General features: G+C 37.9%; 1 long non-coding RNA gene across 2 annotated transcripts; it reads left to right on the top strand.

Moving 5' to 3' along the window:
- The first annotated feature begins 206 nt into the window (after positions 1-206).
- LOC144701863 (uncharacterized) lies at positions 207-3,769 on the top strand. Of its 2 annotated transcripts, none has more exons than XR_013581120.1 (4): positions 207-336; positions 1,605-1,680; positions 2,347-3,243; positions 3,322-3,769. It is a non-coding gene; the product is annotated as an uncharacterized LOC144701863 (long non-coding RNA). The 2 variants fall into 2 exon arrangements; XR_013581121.1 differs by having other exon boundaries at positions 225-350.
- The last annotated feature ends 2,621 nt before the right edge of the window (positions 3,770-6,390 follow it).

Raw genomic sequence — 6,390 nt, forward strand, 5'->3', positions numbered from 1 at the left:
AACTATTTTTAGAAGAGGATTCTCCTTCTCCACAATCGAAACGGCGGCCTCCCCAGTGATTCCCACTAACTCCGGCCACGAACTTTTCTCTGATACGACGACACAAATAAAATGAAATCTTAACTAGAGAGTTTTCTTTTCCTTCTGAATTTCCCTCTACTTGTGGCCTCCACTAAACTAAGTGGTGATCGAAGTGCATGAAAAAATGTTTCTGTATTTTCTATTAGGAAAAATTACTCCTTACCTGTGGGTTCCTGGGCGTGTTCTTCAGAGAGATTTCTCTCCATCGCAGGCTGTGGAAGCGTGCGGGCTGCCGGAGTAAAGATATGCTTACAGGTTGTCATACGAGAGTAAGGAAGAAAGGATAAGATATTTGTTGCGATGGGTCTCATGTTAGATGTCAGTTCTATCCGACGGCAAGACAAGGCCTAATCCTATTTCTATCCTATTTCATCCTGTGTCCGATTTTGAGCGATTTTTATTTTATTTTTTCACCTTTTCATCAAAGATGAAGAGATCGAGAAAAAAGCTGATCAATAGACATCGAAGTTCTCCATCGATCAGAAAATGACGGCTGATCTGATCTGAATCTGATCGGATAAAATTCTGTTCTTGATCGAAAATGGAAAAAATTTAGATCGTGAAGTTGATAGATTCTGTTCTAGATCGAAAATGGATTGATTGATCAAATCTAAATTTATTAATAAATTTCTAAATCTTTGCTAGTCGTTTTTTGGTTTGCTGGCTTCTGTTCTAGATCGAAAATCGTCCCATCTTCTGTCCAACGATCAGAATTTTCTGATGAGATCAGATCAAATATATCAAATCTAACCTAAATTTTGATCAGACGTAAATTCTGATTTGATCGATCAAATCTAATTTCATCAATAAATTTATTCTGCTTTTCATCAAATCTAAATTTCGATCGATTGATTAATGAGATTTAGATTTCATGTCAGATTGAGACTGTGATCAGGAGATTGATTGAGATCACATTCTCAACTCAAAATTGACTGAACTTGATGAAACTGTCGACATTTCATCAATCAATTTCATGAATCGATTTCAAAATTTGATCAACCAATTTCAAATTTTGGTATCAGCATCTCGATCTAAATGTCATTTGATCTCGATTTCAGAATCATATGATTTCAAAATAGGGCATATGACTCGATCTCAGAATTTTCAAAATTGACCTAGATCAAGACTCTCAGTCAAATCGATCATATGTCCTATTTTGATCAGAAATTGTGATCAGATGTCGAGATCTAAAATTCTGAATTCTTATCTAACTTCAGTAGACTAACTTCAATCAGCGGATTTAACGAATTCTTCGAATTCATATCCGATTTCTCCCGCTCCCAGCTGCGTTCTCCTGCCCTACGATCGCCAAGGAATTTTGAAATCTGATTTCTCTCTCCGATTGAATCTATTTTCCGCTGAAAACGGAACAAGGGCAGGTGCTGTTGAATTTTGATAGGCTGTCAAAACATTCATTCTGCCTCCAAAAAAACTCATGTCTCAATTCTATTACGAATTCTTAGAAGAACTCTCTGATAATCAGTGTTGAGGTTCATCAGTTTAACATACTACCCTTTATGCAGTCCAAACGAAACAAAGAAGTTGGTGCATTGAGTGAACTGTCTGACATAAGTGCTTGGGAAAGAAGAACGGCGAAGAGTAAGATTTCAATTCAAAAAATGGTTGTCGATTTAATGGAGCTTTATCTGCATATGCTAAAGATAAAGACAACACCGTAACCAAAAAACTTCGGGCCTGGAACAGTTCAGCTATTTTTTTCCGTTTGAGCCCACTCAAGATTAAAAAAAAGGCACGCCAGCAAAAATAAATCTGTGGCACTGTATATGATCCTCGATTTTGTAGTCATAGAAGTTGATTCATCTAATTATTTTGATTTTTATATTTGCCTGTGAAATTTTGCACTATTGATATCCAATACATAATTCTTCTGAAACAACGTCTACGAATACAGAAAGAAAATCATGTATTCTAAAAACTAATATGAAATCAAAAATCTAAAATCTATTTTTGATTTTATAAAATCTTCAAATTCTACGGAAATCTGTGCTTCAATCACAGAACTCTATGGTGTATTGGATTCAAGATTTCAAAGTCATCTGCAATATTCTACAAACGGAAACACCAGAAATCATATTTGAATATGAAATCTAAAATTGATCAAAAATCATGTCATGGATTCAACCATCTAAACAGGAAATCAACGGAAATCAACAATTATATTTTCCCGTACTATTTTGGATATTTCATTCTAAACATTTATCTATACTTCTAATGTCTAATACTAATCTCTACTAATAATTATAGGAATTCATGTACCCGTGTGGACGCTGATTGCGCCCGCCATTGATTCAAGATTACGACCGTATGGCCGAGCGAATTGCATACCGTCACTCTACATGATCAGCCAATGTGAGGACACTTCTTGCAGCTACCCGCAATGTGTCAAACGTTCAACCACATTCTCTCGGAGGCATGATTGCAACATGCCCTACGTGCCAATCGAAAATGTGGATGCAAGAACGCAAACATGGCCCTAGTCAGCGAAACCCAGTGTTCCACTTATGCTGCAAGGATGGCGAGGTCATGCTTGCGGCATTTCCCAACCCCCCGGCACCGCTTCTTGCTATGTTCGAGAGGAGGGAGGAGGAGGCTATGCACTGCTGCAACTTTCTTCGAGCCTACGATTCAGTTTTTGGTTTCATGCCCAGCGGTGCAAATTTTGACCGTTCCCTCGCCGACATCCATGCCAGCGTGCACACGTACCGCATTCAAGGCGGCGTCTATCATCAAATCTCAAATGCTCTACTGCCCCCTATTGGTCAAGCTCCCTGCTTTGCTCAAATCTACATCTACGACACAGACTACTAGATCAAACGACGAATCTCCATCTTCCTCGATCTGCATCGCAGCATCCTTGAAAAGATCTACTATTGCCTGAGTGAGGCCAATCCCTTTGTTTGCCAGTTTCAAGTGAAAAATGAAGAAGTGCTTCTCAATGCATCAACCCAAGAATTCGAGCTACGAGTCGGCAAGCTTTCTGTCCCCGACCACCGTTATGATCAACCCACAAGCTCTGAAGTCGGTGTTCTTATGCCTACAGTTCGTGAATCAACTCGACGGAAATTATGATCCACTCCACTTTGTGCTGCTCTTTCCTTATGGTAGTCTGGGGTGGAGCCTAAAACTAAAGGAAAAAGCAAGGTGATGATGAACGAGTTTTTTTATGCCTACCACTTCATGGTTCGAGACTCATCAAGAGTGCTTCATGTTTCTGGCCAGCTTTTTCAAGAATATGTTGTGGATGCTTACACCAAGGTTGAAGAATCTCGCTTGCACTGGATTCTCTGGAACCAGGCAACATTGCGTGCAAGCCTCTACCGAGGGTTGATTGATCAAGTTGCTGTCGACGATGTTGCCGTGCGCGCAGGGAGGATGATCATTCTCCAACTTTCCTTCACCAACGGCCCACGCTACATGCAAGGGCTGTACGAGGATGCCATGGTCATCACACGAAAGATGGGAAAGCCTTCATCACGATGACTTGCAACCCAAAATGGCCCAACATCACGGAAGCTCTACTACTTGGCCAGAAGTCGCAAGATCGATTTGACTTCTACTGTTGTGTTTCCCAATTAAAATTGAGGAGCTACTCTATTTGATCATTGACAAGGAAATATTCAGCAAAGTAAAAGGTTTTGTGTATGTTGTCGAGTTTCAGAAACGTGGTCTCCCACATGCACATATGCTCTGGATAATAGATGATCCGTACAAGCCAAAGACCCATGAAGACATCAACAAGATCTTGTGTGCCGAGTTACCAGATCCCAGCTACAAGGAGTTTGATAAGCCAAAAATAGTGGTAAATTTCACTAAATTTAATCCCTTGTTGTTGTCAATTTCAGCTTATACAGTAAAATTTATAAAAACCCTACTTAAGATGTGTAGTGATAAGTAAAGGGTATCGTCCAAGGTAAGCTAATAAGTTAATTCAGTTGATGATCTAATTGAATAATTTGACACTAATTAAAGTTAATTTGATCTTTGATGAAGACCAAATCACCCTAATTAAATGAGAAATTTAGAAAGGAAGGTAGGAGAGATGAGAGGAATAGAAGAATACGGGGCTCTAAATTGCCTTTTTTAATCCAAAGAAAAGGGTCAAAGGGTTCAATTAGAGAGGCTGTGAGGATAAAATTTTCATTTTTTTTGGTTGGTTGTGTAGGCTTGATAATTCAAAAATAACTACTCTATTAAATAATAAAAGGGAAATTTAATCTCCTAGAAATTGAAGCTTTTTATAGTTTTGTTTTAATGTGCACTTTGAATATCTAGGTAAATCTCTTAGATTCTCCTCTCAATCCTAGTAAGGGCTTGTACATGCCGCTCAAGCCAAGTGATTTAGAAGTTCAGACCAGAATCAAGAAGAACAATCAAGAAATTAAACTAACATCATCCAAACTACACCAACAATTCAAATACAAAGAAGGAAAAAGTACCAAATAGGTTGATCCAAGCTGTAGCTCCTCTCTGTCTTGCAGCTGTGATAGAGCACCATCAAGAATGACCCTCTCCTCTCAAAATTTGGCTTTTATACTTAGGTTAAATGGTAAAAATGACAATATAGGCCTAATATGAATAATCTAAAATACAGATACAAACAGGGGATTAAGACGAGCATATCTATAAAAAAATGATCTCAATCGGACTTCGGGATCAAACGTTATTAATAAATGAATTTAAACCAATTTTAGCCATTAGATTTAAATCCATTTATTTATTAATTTAATTCTTACACATGCCATGATGTGTCATTGGCTGTCGCAATTTGAATCCAATTTTCGGGTTGAATATCTGAGCGCCACATAAAAACCACATCTGGTCCTGGATTCAAAAATAAAGAATAAACAATAAAAACCACATGATATGAGGTGATTTGCACATATACGTATGCGCTTCATAATTTAAACCATTCAAACGATGCCATGTCATCTCCTGTGCATGCGCTTTGCATGCACAGCACGAGAGGTGAGCTTATCTCTCGGAGAGAGACCGGCCTCGATTTTTGCAATAAAGTCCCTGATAAAATGGTGGCATCCAAATGGATGCCGGTCAAAAAATATTTATGTATATATTCATTTCAATTTCTCTCTCCTCTTTTTTCTCATAAAAACCATTAAATTTTTGTTGATTAATTGCAATAAAACCTTGTAAATATTTGAACTGCTTACAACCACGACCGAGAGCTGTTTTAAAGGCATAATTACATCAAAACTTTAAGAAAAACCCCCTTTACTATTGAAATCGATTAAATACTCATATTTTCCATAAATATATCATTTTTCTAGTTAATAATTCATTTCTTCCTTGAATAAATCCCCAAAAATTTCAATAAAATTAGCAATTTTATTGAATAATCTTCCTAGTTAGAAAATTCTGTTATTCATCCCCACATTAATTAACATCAAAATTAAATTTTAAACCTGCCATTTTCATTTAAAAATAATTATTTCAAGCTTAAATAAATCCCAAAATTTTCATAAAATTAACAGAAAATTATGGAAAAATTAGAAATTACTTGGAAACATTAAATATATGTAAATATGTGATAACAACCCCATTTTAAGCTCTTTAAATGTATAAAATTGAGCTAATAGCATGAAACAAAGACCAAAATAAAATTGAGCAAAGAAAATTTTAGGGTGTTATCAGAGTTGTTTGACTGTGTGGTGACACATATGATTCATGGCCCTTGCGGTTCTGCAAACCCAAGATTCCCGTTTATGAAGGTTGGAAAGGGCTCCAAGAAGTTCCCCAAGGAGTTCATCGGCTCAACTCAAGTAAACAACGATGGGTACCCTCTCTATGTGCGCCGCAATAATGGCCGCATCGTCCAGAAGGGTTCGCATCACCACTGGGTTGTTCCATACAACAAGTATTTGTGCAAAGTGTTTAACTGCCACATCAACGTTGAAATCTGCTCTTACAGGTAGTCAGTGAATTACATATACAAGTATGTCTGCAAGGGGCACGATCGCATTCAAGCCAAAGTATCTTCAAATGATGCTCCAATAGACAGTGCCATTGCAGGTGCAGCTCAAGACCCTTCATCTCGTGATGAAGCCCAACAATATCTCGATGCCCAATACATGTCTACATCAAAGTCTTTTTGGCAGATCTGCGAATTTAGCATGCATAAAATGTATCCAACTGTGTACACCCACCAAGTTCACGGCGAGAATATGTGATTTGTGGTGTATGCAGAGGGCTAACTGGTTAGTGAAGTCATGGACATGTCGGCACGTACACCCCTCACAGAGTGGATGCAATATAACGAGGAGCATCCAGAAG

This window comes from Wolffia australiana, chromosome 4 (genome assembly GCF_029677425.1).
Source record: "Wolffia australiana isolate 7733 chromosome 4, ASM2967742v1".
In the NCBI taxonomy this organism is placed as follows: Eukaryota; Viridiplantae; Streptophyta; class Magnoliopsida; order Alismatales; family Araceae; genus Wolffia; species Wolffia australiana.